At 35.9% G+C, this 27,974-nt stretch overlaps 1 long non-coding RNA gene across 2 annotated transcripts; it reads left to right on the top strand.

The window, feature by feature from the left end:
* The first annotated feature begins 2,073 nt into the window (after positions 1-2,073).
* LOC131507135 (uncharacterized) lies at positions 2,074-27,368 on the top strand. 2 transcript variants are annotated; one of them, XR_009259351.1, is made up of 5 exons: positions 2,074-2,393; positions 17,664-17,780; positions 18,550-18,650; positions 22,051-22,096; positions 27,287-27,368. It is a non-coding gene; the product is annotated as an uncharacterized LOC131507135 (long non-coding RNA). The 2 variants fall into 2 exon arrangements; XR_009259350.1 differs by lacking the exon at positions 2,074-2,393 and adding an exon at positions 15,990-16,725.
* The last annotated feature ends 606 nt before the right edge of the window (positions 27,369-27,974 follow it).

The raw sequence follows: 27,974 nt of genomic DNA, 5'->3' as shown, positions 1-27,974 counted from the left end.
TGGGTTTTAATTTTATTTCTGTCTCTATTAACTGTGTGATCTTGAGCAAATCATTTTTACATCTCAGGTTTTCAGTTTCTTTATCAGTAAAGGAGAGATAATAATAATGGGTGACCTAAGGATTGTTATGAAGATTTTAAAAGTTCGTATTTATAAAGTATTTAAAATAATGATAGGCCCATGTTAAGTGCTAAGCATTTGCATAATAAACATTATGATTTTATCGAGTGCCTGTTGTGTTCTAGGCAGTTTGTCAGATACTTTTTCACACTTTATCCCATTTAATCCTCACAGCCATCTTGTGAAGTAGATGTTATAATATAATTCATTTAATAGAAGAAATTAAAGTCAGAGTAGTTACGTAATTTGCCCCTGTCCACCTGGTAAGCAATGAAGTTGAGATTTGAAGACAGATTGGAATATCGTTATTGAGTTAAATTGCGCGTGCACATACACACACACACACACACACACACACAGTATATATACATAGACACACAGACATATATTTACATACTATATATACAGTATTGAATACTCAGTATTTACATTTATAGAAAATTTGTGCCTGGCACATCATAGATACTCAATATATGATTGTTCCTTCATCTCACTCCTGATTTCAAATTTTCTGCTTCTTTTTACTTTACCACACTTCCTTCCATCTTACAGGTAAAGGATTGAAATGAACTTTCCACAAGTCTTGTGAGTATTAACTAAAGAGAATGCAATTTATCCCTATTGTTGAACCTCCCTTCCCCTTCCAAGATAATAAAAACATTAACAACACACTTGTAAAGATACAAAATTTGGATTTTCCTGAATGTACTAAGCTGTTAACTTGGAAAGCCATGGAAACCTGTGATTGCTGTAGTGGATGCATCCCAGATAAAAAGATCAAAGGTTATCATGGGACTAGCCAGATGTCACCATAAAGAACTCTGCCTGTTTTCAAAGAAACTGATGGATGATGTGAGAACTTCCATTGGAATGCCTTTGAATGTTCTACACAATGTCATAAATATTAGAAATTTTATCAGTGGGTCAAATGGGTTTGAGGCAATAAAACCTTGTTAAATCACCATTCATTTATAAAACATTATCTCATTTTATACAAACGTAATTAGGAATTCAGTAAGAAGGGGCCTTTTCTAGACATCATTGTAAAATTTATCCATACCACTGCTATGGCAATCTTCCACATTGAATTTGAAAATATCTTTTGAGTTAAAGATCTTTTTTCATTCTAAAGGATTACCCTCTTGTGTATTTCCCAAAGGGTTTAACTGTCTTGCAAATGTCATATAACTAGTATGTGGCAGAGAATGGATCTAATATAATATATTAGAGTGGCAGAGAATGGATCTAATATAATAATATATATATTATATATATATACACACACACACACACACACACATTTATATATATATACACACACATATATATGTAGAATATATATAATACATAATGTAATTTATATGTGTATACTATATATATACATATATATGTATAGAGTTATACTCTATACATATATATACATATATATACATATACATATATATGTATAGAGTATACTCTATACATATATATACATATACATATACTCTATACATATACATACATATATATGTATATGCTAGTAATAGAGTTACTAGCTCACAGATCTAGAGTAAGCATTTATTAGACATAAGTTTTAAGTTTCATTATTTATTAGCCACTTCTGCCCTTCCCCTTAGAATAGATCATCTATCTATCTGTCTATATATCAGTCAAGATTTATCTTTAGTCTAAAGGCTCATAAATGATTTGACAAGGTAGCCTCTTGTGTCTCCCAGCTTTATTCCCTCCCCCCACATTTGTGATATTAAAAGGTCTTTTCTGATTAATAAACAGGAAGAAAAAAGAAAAGTTTTGTTTTCTAGCTTCTAAGTTGTCTCATTGGAAGATGTCTTCAGCATCTACATTTTATTGTATTTTCAGTTTCTTGACTAAGTGTGTTTATTCTAACTTCAAGGTTAGTAATTATAGTAGTGAAACCCTCTTACTCTTTGACTTCTGACTTTGTTTTAATTGGGCTTACTTTTAAACAAAAATCAACATGTATATCTTTTTAATTCCATACAGTTATTATGGACACTATTTTTAATCTTTAACGGAATCACTATGTTATACGGCTATTTGCTAATAAACCTTTTTTTTCCCCTGGGAATAGGGGCTGATTCAACTATATTTCCAAAAGAGACCAATGATTGATTCAGCTTCTGGCCCCATTGGATACTTGAACAGCGGATGAGAAAATTTCTATTCTCTTCCGGATTCTAGCCAGAAACAGGATCTCTGTCTGACCTCCAGGCTGGAGCCTTCCTGGTCACCTTGGTTAAAATCTAACTGTAAGTGCTGACAGAATTATATAACAGTTGCTAAAGCTATGTGAACTTATGGACTAACAAGTCATTTGTCATATATTGGAGATACGTGGGAGCCTCAGCGCCAAGGGGAAAGGCAGGAGCCCTTCCTTCGTCCTGTGAACCATGACCCAGACACTGGTTGGGTTTCTTACAGTCACGAATATTGAATAAGTCTCTGTAGAAGCCTGAGCCTTCTGCTCAGTTCCAGGTGGAGTTTTTTGTTTTTGTTTTTTAATGTTTATTATCCTTGAGAGACAGAGAAGACAGAGTGCAAACAGGGGAGGGGCAGAGAGAGAAAGAGAGACACACAGAATCCAGAGCAGGCTCCAGGCTCTGAGCTTTCAGCACAGAGCCCAATGCAGGGCTTGAACTCACAGATCGCAAGATCATGACCTGAGCTGAAGTTGGACACTTAACTGACTGAGCCACCCAGGGGCCCCTCCAGGTGGACGGTCTTATCCCTTTGAGGGATAAAAGCATTTGGTAATTTCTCAGTGATAACCTTAGCATTTTATGGTGGGGAAAGTGCCAAGATTCTTTAGATTTACTATACACTATTGTTTCAAAATGTTGTATATTCTTTTTCTTTCAGGATAATTTCTCGCTTTCTCAGAGACCCCATTTAGTTCATTTCTGGAAAGTCAGAAAGTACTTCTGAGGAATGATTTTATTAGAAAGGCAAACCATTTGATCATACCTCTAAAGATCATGGCAGAAAAGGGGATATTTCTTTCAGAGCGAAGGACATTATACAAATGAACTCATCCACATTAGATAGGACATTTTTTAAATTAATTAATTAATTTATTTTTAAAGGTTTATTTATTTATTTTGGCAGAGAGAGTGAGCGAGCATGCGTGTATGAGCGGGGGGAGGGTAGAGGGAGGGAGAGAGTCCCAAGCAGACTCCTCACTGTTAGTGCAGAGCCTGACTCAGGGCTCAATCTCACAAACTGAGATTATGACCTGAACACAGACCAAGAGTCTGTCGCTTAACTGACTGAGCCCACTCAAGAGCCCCTAGCTAGAACATTTTATTTCATTACTTCTCAAATATCAGATTGCTATTCCTGACAAGTTTCTATGTCAAATGTGTAAGTAATTAGCCAAATATTAGAGCCTCAGAGAGTCAAAGAAATTATGTGGATCAAAAGAATTAAGACTGGGAACATATTAGAATTAAAAAAAAATTTTTTAAACGTTTATTTATTTTTGAGACAGAGAGAGACAGAGCATGAACGGGGGAGGGGCAGAGAGAGAGGGAGACACAGAATCTGAAACAGGCTCCAGGCTCTGAGCTGTCAGCACAGAGCCCAACACGGGGCTTGAACCCACGGACCGCGAGATCGTGACCTGAGCCGAAGTCAGACGCTCAACTGACTGAGCCACCCAGATGCCCCAAGACTGGGAACATATAAGAATTTTAATGGTGATGACACAACAGCAGTTGCTGATTCGAGCTTCAATTGCTGGATGCTACTGTTCTTCATGTAAGCAGCATAGCGTGGTTTGAAGTGGGCTCAAGACCCAGGTCATTTGGGTTTGAATTCCAGCAGTGCCATCTGAGAGCTGTGTGTCTTGGATAAGTTACTTAGCCTTGCCGTGACTCAGTTTCCCATATTTAAAAAGGGGTAGCGGGGTGCCTCGGTGGGTTGGTTGAGCTTCTGACTTCGGCCCCGGTCATGATCTTGCAGTTGACGAGTTCGAGCCCCGTGTCGGGCTCTGTGCTGACAGCTCAGAGCTTGGAGCCTGCTTCTGTTCTGTGTCTCCCTCTCTCTCTGCCCCTCCCCTGCCCATGGTCTGTATCTCTCTGTCTCAAAAATAAAGACAAACATTAAAAAGGGGTAGCAATAGTACCAACTTCAGAAGAAATATTATAAAGATTAAATTAGTTATCATTAAGTACTTAGCACTAATCTTACACAAAATAAATGTGTAAATGTTTGCTAGGTTGTACCATATTATCAATCTATTTACAATGCTTATAGGTCTACTGTGTTCAGAGATACTGTACTACAGGATGGTCCTGGCCTACAAGGGATGTTTAGTCAGAAAAAAAAAAATGATGCCATTCAGTATAGAAAAGTGGAAGCTGGATATATGATCTTAAAGATAGTGATGTAAAAGTTTAAACTTTAATTTTAACTAGAAAATTTGAAGTGGTTACTTTTTTTAAAAAAAATGGTTATTTATTTATTTTGAGAGCTAGAGAGAGAGAGAGAGAGAGAGAGAGAGAGAGTGAGCATGCAAAAAGGGGAGAGGCAGAGAGGGAGAGAGAATTCCACGGCAGGCTCCATCTCATGAACTGTGAGGTCATGACCTGAACCGAAATCAAGAGCCAGACAGACACTCAATGGACTGAGTCACCCAGGCATCCCTAAAGAGGTTACTTTTTATTGTTAACTCTCTAAGGACATAAACTGCCCATATATAATAATTCACAGGACATAACAGAGAATTAGATACAATGGTAGAAACCAAGTAATACTTACTTTTAAAAATAAATTAAAATTTACTCATGTAGATATCAAGCTACTATATTTTATCTTACAGTAAACCCAGCCCTTGGAGTACAGACATGACCCTTGAGTCTCACATATCTCCATTTGCTGAATTACTCGTGTAAAATTCTTGCTATAGTTCATGTTATGGGGGACTTGTTAAAAACTAAAAACAAAAAGCTACATTTACACTGTCTACAAGGAATAAAATGTAAACAATTTATTCATAAGTCACATTTAAATAATCTATGTAAAAAAATGTCTTAAGAATTATATCCTACTTGGGCGCCTGGGTGGCTCAGTGGATTGAGCTTCTGACTGTGGCTCAGGTCATGATCTCACTGTTCATGAGTTTGAGCCCTGCATCAGGCTCTGCGCTGACAGCTCGGAGCCTGGAGTCTGCTTCAGATTTTGTGTCTCCCTCTCTCTCTGACTCCTTCCCCCACCACGCCCCCGTTCATGCTCTGTCTCTCTCTGTCTCAAAAATAAATAAACATTAATTTTTTTTTAAAAAGAATTCTATCCTACCAAGCTTCAGTATAAGCAATTTCATATTCACTTAACTAACAGCAATAAAACGAAAAGGGGAAAATTTCAAGATGGTTTAAAAAGACAAAGTAAATTTAAAATGGAAGCAAATTACTCTCAGGAATCACACTTAAATGTTCTACATTTGTAAAGTATTACCCGAATCATACTTCTATCAAGCTTTCATTCGAGTAGTAGTGTAATCACTCAACAGAAATGAAGCTAAAAGAGAAAGTGCAAATTTTCTTTAGAAAAGTTTTGTTAGAAAGGAATTTTGCTGTGGTTCAGGATCTTCAGAAGTAGGCTCAGTAGAGGGCTGGATGCTTCCAGGATGTGGGAGAGAGGAAATATTTCAGTGCTTAGTGTAGAGGCATTTTTTATGTTAATGGAAGATGTGTTAAGCCAGGGGCATCTCTCAATGATGAGTATTCTTCTGGATGTTCATACTTACTTGGCATGAACTGTCCCCTGGAATTCTCCTTCAACATCTGAATGGAGGACGAAATAGAGGAAGAAAGGCTGAACTTGAATCAGGTGTCATCTTTAGTGTCCTTTCTACTGGATTCCATTTTTGAAAATGCATGATCCTATGGTGTTAACAAAAGAAGGCATAGTAAATTTTTAAGTCTGCTGGTCCAGAGAGAGTCTTCTAAGTTCAACAGGATAAATTATAGATCTCTCTTGTAGAGAAATTATTGGAAACATATAGTGACTTGATGCAAGGAACATTCCATGATTTTGATCACATGGTGATGACATTTGGTCCACAGAGGATACATTTAGATACTTTATCCCTCAGCCATCACAGATTAATGCTCCCACTTTCTTGGTGATCTGATAATCCATATGACTTGGTGGTCCTCTCAGACCTTTGACATATGTGCCACTTTAAACATTGGGCATAAGAAGCCCCTTTTCATCTAAAAGATTAAATTTAAGCTCTGCTTTATTGAATTTTCTCCCCTTGTCATATACATTTTCTTTTCTTAATTCGTTGAGTTTTCTCTTGGCCAATAAAGTTTTGACCGATTATTATGAGCTTTATCCCTCATGGGAAATCATTTGGCTTTAATAAGAACAAATACTTCTTTTTGCTTTTTCTGTAAGAATTTTTGCTTATTTTCTGAAGGTGTGCAGCTGTTCACAATTATGGTTGATTGTTTCATCTGTTTTGGACTGTTTCTCTTCTGTCATTAAATGGTAAATTCCCTATTAAATGAATATTCCAGTGTATTTTATTTCATTTTTTCGATGAAGGTCAGAAATGACTAAGTTTTTGTTGAAGATTTCAAATATCACTTTCAAACTGTGTATTTCCTGTCTTCAATGAAATGAATTTTAACTTTTAAAATTCTCAGTTTGGAAAATTTTATTTTGATATGTTAATTCTTTATGTATAATAGAAACATGTTTGAGGAGGTGAAAGTGTAGAAGAAAATAATTTCAGTAAATGCTGATTTTTCAAAGAAAAACTTTGAGGTTTTAGAGATTTGAAAAATTAGCTTTATTTTTAGCATGAAGACCTTTCAAGTAAGTATAGCTGAAGATACTTTCTCAAACACAAACAAGGCTTAGATAATTTTTGCAATGTCTGCTGGTATAAAATATTGACTGTGGCTATTAAAATATTTTTAACATCACAGTGAGAGTTAAATATGTGACTTTATCTTCCTGTCTTTGACACCTGTAGGAAGTGAATGAATTTCCTTTTTGGTATTTGTAATATGAAATATACCTGCCATTGCACTGAGGTCACAAAGTCACCAACTTAAGTCCCTAGTTTCTCCTTCCTATTTTGCTAAGTGGTTGTTAGGGTATCAATCTCAAATGACTTAAGTTTATATGCCTTTGTGAAATAGCTCTGTGAATGTGTGTATTTGGGGAAAGGCTTTAATAGCTTTTTATTGATCTTACTGTCAGTTGATCTGCTTGTTCTGTCAAATAGTGGCAGTATTATTATTTATTGCTAAATCTGCCATGAGAACCCAAATAGTACTGCTTATCAGAGCTTGGAATTGCCATAAGATTAACTTGTTTCTCTTCAAATATGATGAAAGATGGCAACAATAAAACACTCTTGTAAAATGACCCTTTTTCTACTGTATTTCATTATGGGAAAGAAAAATTTTAAAGGCATTTTTCAAAATCCTATAACATATTTCACCTAAATAAATCCCTCCATTCAAAGATATGTATATACAGCATATGTATTTATGTAAAAACAGCATTTTTGTTTATGTCTATGTATACAATGTCCTTACCTCTTTTCATTATAGGATAGAATGCAAATCTAGGAAATCCTCTCAAAGGAGATTATCTTTTAACATATTTGAGTCAATTTTAAGAAAATAAACCACAAAACTTGATTAAATTACCAACTTTATTTGATTTTGTTTATTTTTAATGAATTCTTTTGTGATTTTTGGCTGGCTAAAATTCAGGCTACATACTGTACCTTTTGGAACATACCCATCAACAAATTGCAAACTTCTGTAACTTCTACCATTTTGGAATTATCTTCTTTTGTTAAACTTTTTACAAAATCATCCCCCCAAATCAAGACAATATCATCTAACATGGACTCCATATAACTTTTCACTTATATTTGTTAGTGCAAATAGATCTGGGAACAAATAGATTCCCAGTGTAAACTTAAGTATTTTTATTAAAAACTTGTGTTTCTGTTAGTTTGAGGTCTTGTCTGTTTACTCACTCACCACTATTTTCCCAGACTCTGGAGTAAAATATAGGAGTAGAAGAAGAAGAAATACTAGATTTTCATAAAAGCATAGGAAAGGGTGGGCGTTGAGTTGTCACTGTCATTGTCAGCATTGACATAAGCATCTATTGTTGAGCTATATTTTATACTTACTATATGCCTTTATGTATAAGATGGTCCTTATAAAAAAACATATGGGATATGAAAACAAAGACACTTAGAATATATCTATCTTATTGATGAGGAGCTTAACAGATGGCATAATTAGGCCAGGACTTCTGAGCTGTGATTCAGCACACTTTTCATTTTACTGCCTCTCAATAGACACCTTCTCTAGTCATTGATCATATGAAGCATAACATGTACAATTTTTCCAGGGAGAGATGTTGTTGACCTTCTGTTTATGGTATATTCCAATATGTAATCATCCCCATTGATCAATAATTCACTTTATAATTTAATCAGATTATTGGACTGAAATTTAAGTCCATTTCCCCACAAGGGGGCTCATGCATGACACACAGTGAGCTATCTTTTCTACATAATAACTCTCTATATACTTAAAACATTTAAAAATAATTTCTTAGCCTTTTCCTCTCTTTTCCAAGCTTCTGTAATATTTTTTGTAGGACATTCATCACTTTCTTGTAATAATTTTTATTCCATTCAATTAGCTATATTTTGCTTCTCAGTTCTACTCTACATTCAGTTTTTGTATCTCCAATCTACTTAATATACTTCTTTCAAACTCCATTTGGTACTATTCCATATTCATAATCCTAATTGAATTTCCATAGCATGCAGAAATACATCCTTAGCCTAGTGTTCAAAACCTTCAATGATCTAATTCAATCTACTATTGCAACCTTACTTTTCTTGATTCTACTGATAACTTTTGTATAGTTGAGCTTCAGCCTGAACTAGGATGGACTTGGAGAGTTGTGTTTTATCATAATAGTCAGAGTCTCAAATGATATGGTGAATATTGTTTTGATTCCATAGACTCCCTGAAAAGAGTCTCAGATACCTCTGGATAGTCTTTGTAGCATACATCAAAAAAACATTAACATATTGAGTAAGAGCTTAAGCCCTTTCCCACTGTCTGTGTGTGCAGACAAATTTTCTTTCCTTCCTAACTTTAGGATCCTGGGAAAGTTATTAAACTTATGCATCAGTGTGCTCTTCTCTAAAATGGAATTAATAATAATATCTATTTCTTAGAGATGTTTTGAGGATTAAATAAATTGATGCTGGTTTGCAATTACAATAGTGCCTACCACAGGAAATAGTTACCTTTGTGATGAAGAAAATGCTTTTTTCTCTATTCCTGGTTTTCAATGTCTTTTTTTAAAAGTTTATTTATTTATTTTGAAAGAGAGAGAGAGAGAGAGTACACATGGGGGAGAGGCAGAGAGAGAGGGAGAGAGAGAGAGAACACAAGGGGGAGAGGCAGAGAGAGAGAGAGAGAGAGAGAGAGAGAGAGAGAGAAAGAATACCAGGTAGGCTCTGTACTCCACTCTGAGCCTGATGTGGGGCTCAATACCATGCCCACGAGATTATGACCTGAGAGGAAATCAAGAGTCAGTTGCTTAACCTACTGAGTCACCCAGGTGCTCTTTCAATGTCTTTTCTTATCCAAATTAATATGTATTTGTTTTAAAGAGAGAAAAGTATGGAATATCTTTTAGTTTGATCAAGTCTTTTGGCATTGTTAATCCTTTGATATTAATTTAAATATAGCTAACGTATCCATAGGAATTTCAATGGATACCTGAGAAAAATAAGAGCATGTTCTAAATGTGTTTCTTAGCCTATAAAGTTGTATTCGTTCCACTGATAGGCATCAACCATCTCTTTCCTTCAGCAACCTGCCAGCTTAATACTTCCCTTCTCGCTAGGCTAAGAGGCTGAAAACAAGTCTAGAATGAATGAATTCATTCATTTATCACAAACCTATTGTGTATATGCCAGGCATTCTGCTGACCTCTGGTATGCAATCTTATAATCTAGTGGAAAAGGACGTACATTAAGCCAGTCAACAATAAAACAGTATGACTAAAAAATGCGAGAAGATTTTGAAATACTCTTTCCATTGCTTTTTATGTTTTGGATATTACTGTTCTTAACTGAGATGTAATTGACATATAACATTATGTTTGTGACAGGTGTACAACATAATGATTTAACATATGTATATATTGTGAAATGGTCACCACAATAAGTCTTGTTGACATCCATCACCTTATATAGTTACAATTTTTTTTCTTGGGATGACAGCCTTTAAGATCTACTCTTTTAGCAACTTTCAAATATATACTATAGTATTATTAACTCCAGTCACTACACTGTGTATTATATTCTAGAACTTATTTATTTTAATTTTATAATTAGAAGTTTCTCTGTATCTATAAACTCTGGTTTTTGTTTTTTAAATTTCACATATAAAAGATGTCATCTGTTATTTGTCTTTCTTTATCTGACTTATTTCTCTAAGGATAATACCCTCAAATTCTATCCACATTGTTGCAGATGGCAGGATTTCCTTCTTTTTATGGCTGTGTAATATTCCATCACACACACACACACACACACACACACACACACACACACACCCATGCACATTTACATACACTACATCCTCTTTTGGATATTTTCAGTAAGAAATCATTGTGAGGAAAGGGGAAGCCATGGAAAGAGCACGAGTTGATCTGGGTTCTGGTTTGAATAAAATATTAATATTTCAGTTTTAGTTTTCTTAGCTGCAAAAGTAGGCAATTATCTAAAATCCCAGAACTATTATTTTCTTTGTTATTCTAAGAGTGAGTATATTTTTACATCAATTGTTACATGTTTGAATGATGGAATTATTCTATTGCAGCATTTATTTCATTATATTTCTTTCTTTTGACCTATCAACCCATGAGACTACTAGTATATTTTTAATGTTTATTTATTTTGAGAGAGAGAGACAGTATGAGCAGGGGAGGGACAGAGAGAGAGGGAGACACAGAATCTAAAGCAGGCTCCAGGCTCTGAGCTGTCAGCACAGAACCCCACGTGGGGCTCGAACTCAAGAACTGCGAGATCATGACCTGAGTCCAAGTGGGACGCCTAGCAACTGAGCCACCCAGGTGGCCCAAGAGACTATTAGTATTTTGATGGCAGGTTCCTGAGCCCTCTTCATCATGTGTTCCCAGTATACTCGGTGCATGTTCTATTTAATATTGAATGTACTTTTAAGCTATATTTGCTGTGGCAAATATTCCAAAACAGCTTTTCATTTTATTTCTTGGTATGTTCCATTGAAACACAGAGACGAAACTATTTTTCTGGGTACAATGGCAACAATAATCAGTGTTTTTACAAAGGTTAAATTTTAAGGAATAAGAGTTACTACACACTGGTTGGACTTTTCACACTGGGGACAATGGTCACAAGTTTTTAATTTTACTTGTGTCCAGCAGATGGCACCAGTGCCTCAAAGAAAAGTCTCGGCTGAGGAAAAACAATGGCATCAGATTATGCACGCATTTAAAACTAAGCAGATGTCATAAAAATCCAAGAGACTGTTACACAAATATTCAGACCTATACAGTGAAATACGAAATGAAATAGTTGAGGAAATGTTTATCTTTTGAAAAAGTTTCTCCAAGTTTTCAGCTTATAATTCATGGCAGTTACTCTTGGAGAAAAAAGACTAGATAGAAAGAAACAAATGGAAACTGGTGATTATTTCTGCAGAAAAGGCCCCACCAAGGTCAGGGCGTTTTCTAAGATGCTTTTGGCTATATCTTGTTTGCAAAATTTATGAAAATATCACAAAAGCAATGAAGAGTATTTAATTTCTCCTCTTCGTGAGTTGTCCCTTATTTTGATTACACTTCAGCAGCTCACCAATTGTTTACAACTATGAAAGGGAGAGGCACACTAGGTACTGGTGAAAACTAGAGAAGGAAAGCAAAGACGCACCGGTACTTCCAAAATTTAACCCAAGAAAATTAATGTTCAAAGTCTTCTTGGCATTGAAAGCTTTGATTCCTAATTAAAACATCCTCCTTCCTGAATATTGCTATGTTCCTTTTCCCAATGGGATGATCCACAGTTTTCCTTTTCTTTAACCTCTGAAATGAACAAATGTTTACTCACAATTTCTTGAAATGTTATGTAATTTTGTTGTAATTTTATTTTTTAAATCCCCTACTGCCTTTCTTTTTTATTTTGTGAAACTAGACTAAGATACTAATTTTATATATCTTTTAACTATAACAGACTCATCATTTCTGATATTCAATTGTCAAAATTGAATGGGTTTTATTAGGTGGATTAAAATCAACAACTCTTATAAAATAAAACATGATTCCCTAATATATTATGAGTATGTGATAGCATATTATATTAACATATTATAATAACTATTCTTTATTCAATTAGGTCAAATTAATGATTGGGGGAAGCACATAAACATTCATTTGCTTTTATATTGATCTTTAATATAGCATGCTTTCAATGAAATAGAAAGTAAAAAATATGAGTGGAGATGATACAAATTTGTTAGTTTTAAAATTCAACAATTTAAGAATGGTGTTCAAAGAAAGAAATAGATTTCTCTGTTCTCAAAAGTGTAGTTCAGGGTGACTTCCCTAACATTTCTGAGAGATAACTCTTTTCCTCACCTTGACTCTGTGACTGATTCAGTGACTCAGACATTTCCCACTTCTGTCTGGTGTCATCATCTTGAGTAAATAAAGAACAGAGAGAAGGAAGATCAAGAATGAGGACCTCAGTGTAGGACAAAGAACCATACAACCATATACTGAAAATCTAGTCAAAATAGATGAGTCGATATAGTCATCAGTGTGCAACATGTGGTTACAGACGTTAGTTGTCTTTAGTTATTTCATAGTCATCAGGAAAAGAATTTACTGGTGATAGGTGTTTTAAAGCAACTCATTCTCTATTTTGATGTTATGTTCTCTGTCAGACTCATCCATATAGGCATATATGCTTTATATTTTACTTGGAATCTTAGTCTTCTCTGTGAATTTTTTTCGGCTTTGATTTCTTATGAAAATAGACATACAATCATGTTTTAAAGAATCAGGATGGAGCTCATAGAAAATGAACTTTTCTGTACTCTGCCTTACACTATTCTCTGTGTGTTCAATGGTAGTGTGGAAAATTTGAGAATTCAGTGGGTCTGCTACATGTAAGTAGTTACCTAGAGGTGGAGTGGTTACAGAAGGAAGTGGGATGCTTAGGAGAGGCTAGAAGTAGCATTGGGAAATGTGGGTAGAATCTGTACAAATTTTGTGGGCTAGATAGAATTCTGGTGGTTGGAATGTTTTTTCAAACTGTTTTCAAAGTTAATTTATATTGTTTCCGGGAGTAAATTCTACCCCTGTTACATATCTTCCCATCTTAAAAATGTCTTAAAAATTATTTTTCTTCCTTCCACTGTCACTGATCTATTAAGACGTGACAGCAAGGTTTTTATGATGTTGCTAAAAATGTAACAATGCAAACTCAAATTGTTTTTCAACTTCTATTTTTAAAAGAAAGCCAGTTATTTCAAGACAGAGCACCTACCGTAAAATAATATTTAAAAAAAGAAGCCCTTACAATCTGGGGTATGATACATTTGCACGACAATCTTGGGCAGTAAATAAAAATCTGGTCCATTTAAAAGTATCTTTGCTCAGGCGCATCCTATCAAACGGGGCTGTTTTATAGTCTACCTTGTATTTCACTGCTTGCGAACTCTGTAAGCAAACAGAATTTGTTCACAGGGTGAAACACATATTTATGGTCCTGAATAAACTGTTCAGATTCAAAAACTATTTGTGTGACAGTGCTAGACACAGGGATTCTGCAGCCCAATGGGATGTTTGTAGACCACATTTGCATATCAATGCACAGACCCCTTTTAGGAATACTGCTGCTTCATGACAATGCTGTTGTCTGAGGTCTGGGGGAAAGAAAACCCATAAAAGTTTGGACTCACTTTTCAATGCCCTCGATTCTTTTCTTGTGCTTTGGAAAACTGTGAAACAGGGTCACCAAGTTCCATTCTCCATAGTTTTATTATGTTTTCAATGAAGCGATTGAACCTGCACAGAACCCAGACAGACAGACATCACAAGGCCACTTTGTGGAAAGGCAGCTTCTTTAGAACCTTGAAGCTAAAGCTTGTCTTCCGTGTTTATGGATTTGGGGCCAGTGCTCTGTTCCTTCAGTTTAAAGAACCAAAGGGAACCAAAACCCTGAAGCAAAATACTTAGAACCCTTTTGCCTGGAGAAAAAATATTAAATAAAGGTGTTTTTTTTGTTTGTTTGTTTGTTTTTAAGCTACTGAGAATCCCACCTAAGAACATATAGTTGTTTGAAAGCCAGGCCACGGATGTGGAGGGGATTTTATAAGGTGACGTCATTTTCTACCTGGCTGACATCTTAATGGCTGTCAGTCCTAATCTTTGAAATGGAATCAAACAGAGCCTGTTCATAGTTTTGCTGAAGTTTCATTTGGAGAAAGGATTTCTTATTTTTTATTTTTGTCTGACAGTCCTTTGGTCTTCCTGAAGGAAATTTTAGCAGAAAGTCTTACCTTATATATTTATACTCTAGTCGAGTTAGTGTATTGCAAAGCTCTAAAGAAGCGACGATAAAAAGAAAGACATGTTTTTGTACTACTGCTTTTACCCACTAATTCATATTTGAAAACATTTTGTGAGTGTGAATGCTAGGATAGCAGATGTCAGGCTGAGCAGGATTTCTTCTTTACAGTTTGACTTATGATATATTTAACACACAACTACACTGTATTGTGTAGTCTAAAATATCCTTTTTTCAAACCCACACCACTTTAACTATGATGCATGTATTTTTGCCCTGTGATTTTGTCATTAATTCGCTTTTTCTATGTAATACGGAATATTTTTCCTGAATATTCTTTTGTAGTTGTCTCAAGAATGATTTATACTTCATAAAATTGTCTTGAACATAGGTAGTGCTGTGTTACCAATATTTCGATTGCTTTGTCCAGAGCTCTGAACAATTTCCTGAGTCACCTCCTATTACCTATCTTACTACTTCTTCTCAGCTTCAAAGGAAGAAAACCAAAAATCTATTTGATAAAAGAATTTTCACCTGCTGTAACTATGTAGGTAACTCCAAAAATGATCATTTTGACCCAAATTTCTGTTTCAGTAGCTACACTGTCCGTTTGATATTTCCATTGGTTGTACATATCACAGACTTGGTAAGTCTAAAACTAAATGCTATAGATTGTTTTCCTGTGGTGTTTTTATCATCCTATGTCCAAAATCCTTTGACACTCTTCTCTTCAAAAGAGTGTGTTCTGAACTTAATAATTGCCTCTAATGAATAGAATGTGTCAGAAGTGCCATGTGTAACTTCTAAGGCTAGGTCATAAATGACTTGGCTGCTTCCACTTTGCTCCCTCTTAGGTCACTCATGCAGGGAAAAGCAAGCATATTGTAAGGAAAGTCTCCACAGTCCATGTGGAGGGCAACTGAGGGCTTTTAGTCACAGCCAGCAACAATGTGCCAGCCGTGTGTGTGTGTGTGTGTGTATCTTGGAAGTGGATTGCTTGTGTGTAGCTTGGAAGGAGATCTTCCAGCTTTTAGATGGTAGTCAGCCTTTAGATGGTAGTCCTCGCTGACATCTGTCTGACGCAAGCACATGAGAGACCCTGAGCCAGCACCACCAAGCTAAATTGTTCCAGAATTCCCAGCTTACAAAAATGATCTCGGATTGTAAATATTGTTATTGCATGTCACAGAGTGTTGGGGTCATTGTTTGTGCAGCAATTGTTAGCTATTCTGCCACTCTTCCGACATTCACTTCTTCTCCTATATCTGAAGAATGTTTAAGTCTCATGGTTTCTTACTTTGATGTGATTTTGGCGTCTGTCCCTTCTTTGAAATTTGATTGTCATGTTACCCCCATTTAGTTCAGACTATCACTTCCCAGATGGCTGCAGTGTTAACCTTTTAACCAGTCTCCCCGATTCCCTTTTTTCAGTCTCTGTAGTGGACCTATAAATTATTTTTCTCTGAAACACATGGATGCCATACATTTCTTCTGCTCAAAAAACCTAGAATTTTTCCATTTGCCTTCCAGATAAAACCTTGTTTTTGTTACCGTGGTATATTAGATTCTTGTTCAGAAGTATTCACACCTCCTCCCTTGACTTTGCTCTGATCTCACCCTAGACTTGTTTTGACCTCATGCTGGGCAGAGAGTACTTGTGACCCCTTGATGTTTGACTTGGACATGTGACTTACTTTGGCAATAGAATCATGGCAGACACAATGCAAATAGAAGCATGGAACGCACTTAGGTTACTGGGTTTGCCTAATTGCGTTTCTGCCACTCCCATGAGAGGCACATCGTCCACCTAAACTGCTGATCCAGGGAAGATGAGAAATGTGGAGCATATGTGAGCCCAGCACAGAGCAGAGCCCCACCCTGCCAGATCTGCAGCTTGAAGCAGAGCTACCTACCTGTGCCCACTCCAGATCAGCCAACACTCACCCAACCCAGTGAGAGTAAGTAACTGTTTCAAGCCACTGAGGTTTTGCAGTGGTTTATTATGCAAGAAGCTCTATTACCCTAACTCCATCTCATCTTTTCAAATGTATCATTTGTTTCTGTTAATACCCCCTGTCTGTTTCATTTCCTAAACATACTTGCCCATTCCTGTTGACACAGCTTTTCCATTTTTTCGCATATCCTTTAAGGTCTTTTAAATGATGATATTTGTTAATTTACTAATAACTTAATAAGCTGTAGTATTATCACTTTTATGACAGCCTGATAGAAGCAATATTATTTTCATTTTAAAGGTGAGAAAGCTGTGGCTTAAAAAGGTTTCAAAACTTGTCCAAATTCACATGGTAAATAAATCAAGAATGGGATTTAAATTCAGGCCTTTGTGATTCAAATATCAATACTCATCGCTAAGATTCTATTTCTTATTTTAGACACAATGCCTTTCTTTTGACAACTCTGGTCCATAAATTATGCTAACAGTTTTCAATTCCAAATGCACTTAATTTTTCCAGCACTAATCATTTTATTTTTATAATCATTTTGAATGGTTTTTCCTTTAGCATTTTGTAGTTAACATCACACATTACGGTCTTTTACTCTATTCAATTCTCACAATGTCTTTTTGAGGAAAGAATGATTATTTTCTCCATGAGGAAAATGAGAATCAGAGGTTGAATAAGTTGTTTCTGGTCATTCAGCTATATATGGTAGAATTGAAAGAGAGCGATTATGGCTGAGTTAAGAGTCCCCCACCAAATTCAAATGTTGAAGCCCTAATCCTCAATGTGATGGTATTTGGAGATGGGGCCTTCCATGAGGTAATAGTTAAAGTTAAATGGGTTCATAAGGGGTGGGGGGCTAAATCCATAGGACTGGTGTCCTTATAAGAAGAGGAGGAGACACCTGAGCTCACTCACTCTCTTTGTGCACACAGAAGAAAGGCCATATGAAAACACAACGGAAAGACAGCTGTCTACAAGCCAACAAGAGAGGTCTCATTAGAAACCAACCCTGATGTCACTCTGATCTTGCACTGCTAGCCTCGGGAACTGTAAGCAAATAAATTTCTGTTGTTCAAGCCATCCAGTCTGCGGTATTTTGTTTTGGCAGCCCTAACAGCTTAATACAAGGTCTAAAGTTTTCACTCCTAACGTCTCCATCCTTAGCTTCTTACATTTACTCTACATTATTTTAATCATTAGCTCTCTGAAAACAGTGAAATAGTTTTGTATTCTCTACCATTTTTATTTGTATAGTATATCCTTAAATATTTCCTAAGCTCAGAGCAGATTTGAAAGTGGAAGGGGTCTAAGATGTCAACCTGTCCTCTCATGTAAAGCTGAACAACTTAGATCCAATGAATTCCTAAGACTTGGCCAGAATGGCCCTGCAGTTAGTGAAGAGCAGAGAATGGAATCTAGGACCCACCTCCAGCCCCTGAGATGCAATGTTTTGAATTACTTCACCAGTAGATAGGGAAATTGAATGCATTATCATCTCACTGCTATTATCATCTTTAATTTTTATTAATATTGTGTGATGGAACTCAAACTCTACAGAAACTGAGCAATTGAAATTAAATCCTAATTAGAGTAAGAAAAACTGATACCACATGATACACCAAAAAGGACATAGAAATCCAGGATTCTCAAGGAATGTGACAAAGCAAACATATTTAGCAAACATATTCTTTTGTTTCTTATTGATTTGTTAAGTGAAACATTTTAAAGTGTTATATTTGCGTGTGTGAGAGTGAAAAACAAAAGCATGTTTATTTGGTTAATCTAATTGCACGTAATATCCTTGTTTTTATTTTCCAGAAGAGAAACCCAAACACAGCAGCCCAAGGATATGTCAGAGGCATATACTTATGTTTTCCCATCTATCAAATCAGGCTGTCCAGGTGGTTTGCTGCTCTGTGGTAGGTACAAAATGTGTAAATGACTGGAGTTGGAACAGAAATCATCAAAACCCCTGTAAAAATGATGAGAGGATCTTTTGCTATTATCAAGAGCTATTTTAAATACTAAATCAAAAGGATGCCAACTAGTGGCCTTGTTGATAGTCTCAGTAGAGAAGGAAATGATTAAATTAACATGAAGCTTCAAATCCATTCCCACTTGGTAGAAAGGTCTGAAATTGATCATCACGGTGGCATGTGAAGACTTGCACAGGTGCAGTTGGGGTGCCTTTGTTTAATGGATAAACAACATTCACAAGTTGATAGTGCGGTCTCTTATTTTTACTCAGTTATGCATCCAAAATTTAGATCAATAAGTTAAATCACAACATTTCAGCCTTTCTTTCTAATTCAAAGATGAGGGTTGAATCACGTTCATATGCAAAACCACTAGAAAGGTGGCTTGGTGCAATAGAAGGGGCTGGAAGGAGACACAGGTCATTGGGATCCAACCTCTTGCATTCCCTTGATGCATTCTGTGTCCCTAAAGGGTTCCTTAGCCGTATGGAATCTATTTTCCTTGTCTGTACAATGTGCACAATGAAGCCCTTGCTTACTACAGAGCTGTGTGGTGAAAATCGGGTCTAAGAATACCATTTACATTTGTATGATCTTTTGTAGCTCATGAAATCCTTCCTGTCTGCTTTTTTTTTTTCTCATAATTTATTTTTCCCATTTCAGTGATAGAGAGGCTCAGAGGTTTTATGTGCTTAAGGTAAGGAATTAAGAATAGAGACTCTTTGTCCTTGTCATTTAATAGTGCTCTCTGGCCAAATGTGCAAATGAGCACTAGGTATGTAAAGAAGAAATATTAGGCCATGACAGCTCTAATTTTCATAAATTAAAAAAAAAATTAATGTTTTATTTTATTTTTGAGAGAGACAGACACAGAGCATGAATGGGGGAGAGGCAGAGAGAGAGGGAGACACAGATTCTGAAGCAGGCTCCAGACTCCCAGCTGTCAGCACAGAGCCTGACGTAGGACTCCAGCTCACAGACCGCGAGATCATGACCTGAGCTGAAGTCGGACACCTTATCAACTGAGCCACCCAGGTGCCCTGACAGCTCTAATTTTTAAAATAGTCTGTTGACAATCTAAATAATAACATTAGGCTTAATTTTAAGAACATATAATATAACTTATTTTATTTTTTTTACTTACCCCAGTTTTGATTGAGTAGGTTACTGAATTTACATGTTTCATTTTCCACATGCATAAGTTGGGCATACAAATATGTAACAAATGAAATGTTGTGATAATTAAAGAAAAGGTATGAAATGATGTAAATGCTTAGAACTATGCTTAGCATATGTTAAGGATTCAATGAACACAATCATCTTTATTGTTGAAATTGGATAAAGAAAAATTACATGTGTATAGGATGGATTTTAACCCTGGGAAACCACTTGTTACTGAATAACTCCTTTCTGGTATTCCTGTGACTGCTTTGCTGTGAAGACAGCCCTGAGTAGGGGATGGTGGTAACTTGCTGGACTGTGTCCAGAGGTGAGGGTCCTGATTGCCATTTTGTCACTGATTTTTTTTAACCTGCTCACTTTCTTATCATAGCCTTGGTTTCTTTGTATACCAAATAAAAACACATAATTTTGTGCTTGCCTTACTTAAGATTTATGCACTGATTCATTCACTTGCAAAACAAAGGGGCAATGTGCTAGAAGTTAAAGAGACAAAGATTAAAAAGAGATAATCCTTGACATCACAGATTTTAAAATCTAGTAAAGGAAGTTAAATCTGTAAAGTGAAAATTATAGGAAAGTGTCCTATATATTCAAGAATTGAGATATGTGCAAATGTAGCAGTGAAATAGAAGTAGGAGTAGGGATGACTTTTTTTCAGTAAGATGGTATGGAGATATCTTTAGAGTTGGTTTCTGAGAAAGGAAACATTTTGAATTGAGTCTTAAAGGACAGGGATGGAAGGAAAGATTTATAGACAAAAGGGCCAGTAGGTAAAACTTTACAGAAACTTATAAGTCAAGCTGTGTAATTTTAGGATTCTGCACAGATGTATTTATAACGATTTCCTAAAAATTCACCAAACCAAATTCAGAAATTAAAAATAAATTAGGGAGATCAGAACGAAGAAACAGGGGACTTGAGATAAAGTTCAGAGTGATTACTTAATTGTTTTTAGTTTTTGTTTTTTGAATTCTCTATTGAAGAAAATATCCATTGGATTTCTGATATTTTTCCTAAGATACACTTAAAACTATGATCATAATAACCAATGACTTAATAAAAAAGACCTGTTGGGTGATATGGATGTTTAAAAATTAGCAAAATACACTTTGTCATATAGCAATTTGCAGCCTGACTGGGGAGAGAAGATATTTGCATTTAAATACACAAACCACACATACACACATGTACACACACACATGAATTTACTGAATACCAAATAATCATTAATAAGAACAAGTGCTTTTTAGGGTTTGCAAGAGGCATAATCAGCAAAATCTTCCTGATGGAGATGGGCTGTATGCTGGGTATTTGAAGAATAGGGTTCATTTCAGTTTCAGTAAAAGGGAGGAGAGAACAGAGGAGAGCCCATTCCACAGGGATGGAAAGTGCAATGTATAAAGTATTTTGATTTGGTCAGAAAATATGTTTGTACAAGAGTAGTGGGAGAGTTGAGGTCATGTTATGTATCAGTGATCTTTAAATGCTTCACTAGTAATTCAGACATTTTCTTGTAAATAGTGGGAAATCATGATAGGTGAGTATATGAACTCATCAATGGTAGGTTCTTTTTAAAAATTAATTCTTGGGTGCTCCTATATGTGTATAAGGAACACTCTATTATGGGGCACCTAGGTGGCTCAGTTGGTAAAGCGTCAGACTTTAGCTCAGGTCATGATCTTGATCTCATGGTCCATGAGTTCGAGCCCTGTATTGGGCTCTGTGCTGACAGCTCAGAGCCTGGAGCCTGCTTTGGATTCTGTGTGTCCCTTTCTCTCTGCATCTCCTCTGCCTGCGCTCTGTTTTTCTCTCTCTCAAAAATGAATAAACATTAAAAAAAATTTTTTTTTAAATGAAACACTGTATTATAATAAATCTTTCAAGAACCTATTCACTGTTAACTCTAACAAAAGTGTTATATATTTAAATACTACTGGTGACTGATTCACAAAGATTTAATAGTATAATCAGGTTTTTATACTTTTTAAGGCACCAGATCAATGATGTCAGTGTTTATTACTTGTTCTGCACTTAAATCATGGTGAAAACTTCCTGGCATAATCGGTTGATGAGGTGGACAAAATTAAGTAGTATATAAGCAACATTATATATCATCAATGTATATCATTAATTCATTGTATGTCCTCATCATTTCAACTAGGTGCTGAGGATTCAGAGATGAATCAGGCTTGACCTCAAAGACACAGGTATTTGGATATAAAATAAAAACAAGATACAAGATAGATATACTGGGTTCATGGAGGAAGGAATGAGGGAATGGCTGTTCTACCATGTTGTGTCGTTCATGACTTCACTATGGTTGGGATAATGACTGAGCCATCTGCTGTTACTTGTCCTTATGCCCAGACACACTGGACAAAGTACACATCCCTCTACCCCCCACCCCTAGCCCATCATTTTGAGGTGGCTGTTGATACTGGCTGGCCTCCAAACTTATCTATTTGCAATAGGTAGGGAGTGCTTCATTCTGTCATCTCAGCATAGCAAAATCTTAACCATTTTTCAATATGCTATATATTTGTGCACACTACTGAGGATCTTTGCCATGAAATCTCTCCACCTCAAGGTAGTGTCCCCTAAAGGAAAGGGTGACAATAGCTGCAGAAAAATTTAGAGGACTCCAAAGAGTAGAGAGTGAAGTTGGAAAAAGACTTTCCCACTTCCTACTGGGAATCCTAGGAGGCAGCTCTGTGTGTCTAAGCAGAGAGGGCTGGGATGGCCCGAGTCTACCATGCCATGGCAGGGGTAAGAAAGAGGCCTAGGAGTAGGAATGAGGATGATAATAAGTGCAGGACTGCTGAGGGAGAGCATGCGGGAATTTTTGATATCCCAGCAAATGCCAATGAGCTATGATGCCATTGACCAAAAACTACGAAACTAAGCTTGTAATAATTAAAAAATTTTTTTTCATGTTTAATTTTTGAGAGGGAGAAAGAAGGAGAGGGACAAAGTATGAACAGGGGAGGGGAGAGAGAGAGGGAGACACAGAATCTGAATCAGGCTCCAGGTTCTCAGCTGTAAGCACAGAGCCCAACGTGGGGCTTGAACTCATGAACCGCGAGGTCATGACCTGAGCCAAAGTTGGACACCCAACCAACCTACTGAGCTACCCAGGCTCCTCAAGCTCATAACAATTTTTTAAATGTGTTCCTGAATATGTAGTTACAATGAAAACATTGTAACTGCTATAGAGATCATGGGATCAAATGTCTTTCCCTCTGTCTCCTCTATTAAGAAATGATCTCTGTCCTCTGTGTGTCTACTCCTTGTTTAAATCATTTCCATGACACTTTTTAGGGGAGATTATGATTGAGTAACTAATGTACTTGTTCTGTTTTCTTTATGAGATTGAAATCTTGTTGATTCATGTCACATTTATCTTGTTATATTCCAATCCCTTGTAGGGGCTAACACAGGGTCTTGCGCTTCTCACATAGTAGGTACTTTGTATATAATATGTTATGAAATTAACTGAATTGTGAAGAAAATACCATTTAATTTGTATTCCAAAAAAGGCCCTTTCATACACTGCATTGTAGGACAAAGTAGCATCGTATAGTTTTTTTCTCACACATGTGGATGAGTTCTCACATAAACAAGACGTTTAACCAAAGGAACAGAAATACTAGCAAAATTCTGTCAGTTACATAATGATAGTTTTGCAGATAATTTATCCTGAGTTCTGTGAAGCAAATGATATAGTCTTGTGGCTCCAAATAGTTATTCATTGTGTCTTCAGAATGGAACTTTTAGGGCGCCTGGGTGATTCAGTCAGTTCAGCATCTGACTTGGGCTCAGGCCAGGATCTCTGTTTTTTAGTTTGAGCCCCACATGGGGCTGTCTGCTGTCAGTGCAGAGCCTGCTTCGGATCCTCTGGTCCCCACCCTCTGTCTCTGCCTCTCCCATACTTGTGCTCTGTCTCTCTCAAAAGATAGAAAAAAATAAATTGACAACAACAACAAAAAAAACGTAAAAGAATGCCACTTTCTTTATCCGTCTTTACAGAAGTACTAATGGTGGGGCATCATTTTAGAGAATATGTAACTTTCCTGGAAGATTCAGATTTCCACTTACAAAAAAATTGTGTATGAAAAAACCCTGGCTGTGATTCCTAAATAAACATCAAGAAAATGAACAGAGAAACTTTAGTATGAAACCTGTAACTCGAAGAATATTCTTCTTATCCTGATCCTGGCTTCACTATGGGTTGTTGGACTAGTATTTGTCTTTCTTTTGTGATTTTTTATTTTATGCCATTCTCATAAAAATTGATATTGTCTGATTTGTTAATTTCTGGCGTGAGACTCAAAAAAACCCACTGAACTATATTTAAGTTTTATTTTTCTATTTTTTTTCTATTTTTTTTTTTTTTTTTTTTTTTTTAGAGAGAGAGAGGAGAGAGAGCATGAGTTGGGGAGAGGGGCAGAAGGAGAGGAAGAGAGAGAATCTTAAGCAGGCTCCACACCTCACGCAAAGCTCATGGGGCTCCATCCCATAACCGTAAGATCATGACCTGAGCCGAAATCAAGAGTCGGACGCTTAAATGACTGAGCCACCCAGGCGCCCCTATTTAAGCTTTCATTATATTGATTACCAACATCTCCATGAATCTATATAAGACTGTCCCACAAGTCAACTTACCTCATATGGAAAAGATGAGATGGTGATTTATGTGTATAGAAAAATGTTAAAATAGTGTCTATTTTGGTAATTAAGGTAACTATAACTATGAGGATATGATTATGAAATAAATACTGGGAGTCTACTTGAGAAAATAGAAAGCACTCACTCTACTAAAAATAATTTTTATATGTCTCAATTTGTGAAACATTCATGATAAGCATGAAATCCAAATTGCATTTTTACAATAAATTTGTTACTTTGAGAAGAAGTATCTTTGTTTCTAACTAAGGTATATGACATACCTAAACTTTTATATTCTAGGACTGAAAGTATTACAGTTTGACATTTTAATATACATTTATACATTTTACATAAATATAGACATTTATAGAAATACAAATGTATCTCATATTTCTACCTATACATATGTCTATATATTTATATTTCTTCTCTAAAGTATTTGTATTTTCAACCCACCTCACACTTTAGAGGTAGTGATAGTTAACTCATTCAAAAACAAAAACAAGCAAATAGAACAACAGCACAACCCCCTCTAGTCTAAGAATGCATGGGCCATTTATACACTTATCTTTGAAGGCTCTCTGAACATGAATTCCACAGCATTACGGTAAGCAGGACAAATACTTTGGATGCAAGCAAATGTCTTTGCAGTGGTCTTACAAATTTATATCCCCATTAATACAAATATACTGGGAGTAGAATATATTTTTAATTTCTTTTAGGATGATGGCTATATTTCTCATAGCTAATGGTAAGATATCATCACTATTAGGATTTGAAGTCCACAAAAGAGAAAATATAGTTCTTCAGTGACCAAATGTGATTTTCATAAATCGAATTTAGTAGTTGATATGATTAATCCTGCAAGTAAAAGGAGCCAGAAAAGAAGAAAGCAAGAACACCTTACTTCTTTTGAACTACATTTCACTCCACAAATACTGATATCAAACAAAGAGTAGAGAGTCATGTGAAAAAATTGTAAAGAGTAATTCAACACAGGAACTTGCATAGAATTATTTCCCATGAACTAATCACAGTCTTCATTAATGTAAATGAAATCTATTTTAGCTTCAAGGAATGTCATTGATTTTTTAAGGAATCTAAAAGAATAAAGAATGAATGTATAAGAATAGTAAAATGATGGTAATGTGTAATAATTATACACCTACCTAATTGCACAATATAGTACAAAGTGTAATCAGTACTGTGAAGAGCAATCTAGTAATCATTATAAATTCTTAGGTGTTCCCCTCCTAGTCCAGTGATACAAAGCAAGTGTTGTGCATTTTATACTCATATCAGTCATCACTTCAAAATTGATTTTGTCTTTAGTGAATACAAAAATTGGCTGTTTTTGATTTCAAATAATCTTTAAATATGAAAATGCTTTGGTATTATGTTACATATGATGTACTTAAATGACAAGCCTGATACTTTTTGTTTTCTTATGTACAAACTGTAATGTCCTGAGAGTAAAATCCTTCATTAGCTGATAGGTCTATTTTTGGTGATATATCCTAGAGATATGCTAATTCCAGAAAAAAGATAAGGAGACAAGAATCTTAATCACTAAATCACAAAATCTTTTCTAGAGTTGAATGACCTCCAGATGCTATCTTTAGCCTTGTAAACTAATGTAAACATGTTTCAGCAATAGATTTTTCTTCCCTTTAATGAAGTCACTTTTACCTGTTAGTGGTCTACAAATAGCAAACTAAATAAAATAATGTCTCTGTTTTGTACCCTGATAGCACTAAAAATGAACAGCAGCCTCTTTGCTAAGCTCGTCTAGTATATCTCCAACTTTGTAGGCATATTTCATTTAAATGATTCCTTGTCTTCCATGAACATGCACATTCAGTGTTGGGCTTTGTCAGCACTTCTCACACTTTCACGTGCATATGAATCACTTGAGGATCTTAGTAAGACACAGTTTCTGACTCAGTAGTGCTGGGGTAAGGCCCGAGGGTCCATATTTCTGATAAACCTCAGGTGACCCAATGCTGCTGGCCCACTGAGCTGCACTGTGTTTGCCAGGCAGGGTCTGTGTGATGTATTGTCACTGTTTCTCTTGAATTAAATGAAAGTTTGAGGGAAGAAACCTAACCTATCTTTATCTTTCCCTACAAGGGCCAAGCACAGCACTAGGCATCTAGTGGGTTCTCAATAAATCTATGTTGCTTACCAGAAGATACATCAAGAGTAAAGACTCATTGTTCTCTGGTGACCTAAGTTTTGTTTTCTCTCAGAACGCATAAACAAGGGACCCCCTTTTCAACTTATAATTTGATCTGGATTCAACTCAGAGTAGCAAATTGAAATTATAAGGCTGCATTAGAAGTCACAGAACTGGTGTGACAACTTTACAATTGGTTCTTTTCACTTCTCCCCTGCTTTCCTCATCTACCTGGAATATATTCTAGGACTGGTGCCCTCTTCAACTCATGGAAATAAAAGCACTGCATGACTCCAAATACCAAAGTCATAAGCCTCTTTAAGGGAAAGTAAGGGGGAAACAGGAGGCTGAAGATAATGCCTTGAAAGTTTCTTTAATTCGAAAGCTTCAATATTCATCCACAGTTATACATGCATTGCTTTGACCTTCTTCTAAGATGCGAAATTGTTTGTTCTTTAGGCAATTTATCTATAGTACTTCTAAGTTGAAATTGCTCCCGAGCATTTTTGGGTACTGAAGAAGTCACAGGTGTGTGCCTATTTTGTTTTGCTCCTAGATCACTAGGCATCCATTTTCAAGACTGTATGATGAAGCCATCTTGTGGGACACCTGGGCAACTTGACTTCCCTGTGTGATGGGTAGGTAACTCTGCTTAACATGTAAACAGTGTTTTACATACTCTGTGCTTAGGAATCATCGTTGGTTTGATTTTTTTTTTCCCTCTAGCATTCCATATAAGCAATGGCTTAGTTAAATGAGAGGAATCATTGAAAATATATTAGCATCAAGTCTAAATATAAAGAGATTAAATGACATTCCCAAGGTCAACACACTGTTCATTGACAAATATGCACCGGGTCTCAGCTCTAAAACCCCAAGTTACTTTACCAAGTTCATTCGTTCTTTCTACTCATCGTATTTTCCAGGAAGTAGTGAAGAGCAATAAAACTCTTGAAAATGACAAATGTATTTTACTGTCAGACCTAGAAAAACAAGGGCTATACTGTTAAAAACATTACAACTTATAGCAGACTTTAAAATTGACTTCTAGCTATGTTTAGAACCCTAAGGAGATAATGGCAAGTCATTCTTCTTTGGAAATATGTCATCATTAAGGGATAGAAAACAGTTCTCCATTCTAAAGAATAGCTCTCTGTAGGATTTGTTGAGCTTTCTATAGCTAAAGTTACTAAACAAAATAAATGACATCTCAGAACATTCTGTTGTCTTTGGTTTCAAATAAC

This window comes from Neofelis nebulosa, chromosome 3, assembly GCF_028018385.1.
Source record: "Neofelis nebulosa isolate mNeoNeb1 chromosome 3, mNeoNeb1.pri, whole genome shotgun sequence".
Taxonomy (NCBI): domain Eukaryota; kingdom Metazoa; phylum Chordata; class Mammalia; order Carnivora; family Felidae; genus Neofelis; species Neofelis nebulosa.
The sequence above is the reverse complement of the archived record's forward strand: the minus strand, read 5'-3'. Positions and strand labels throughout refer to the sequence as shown.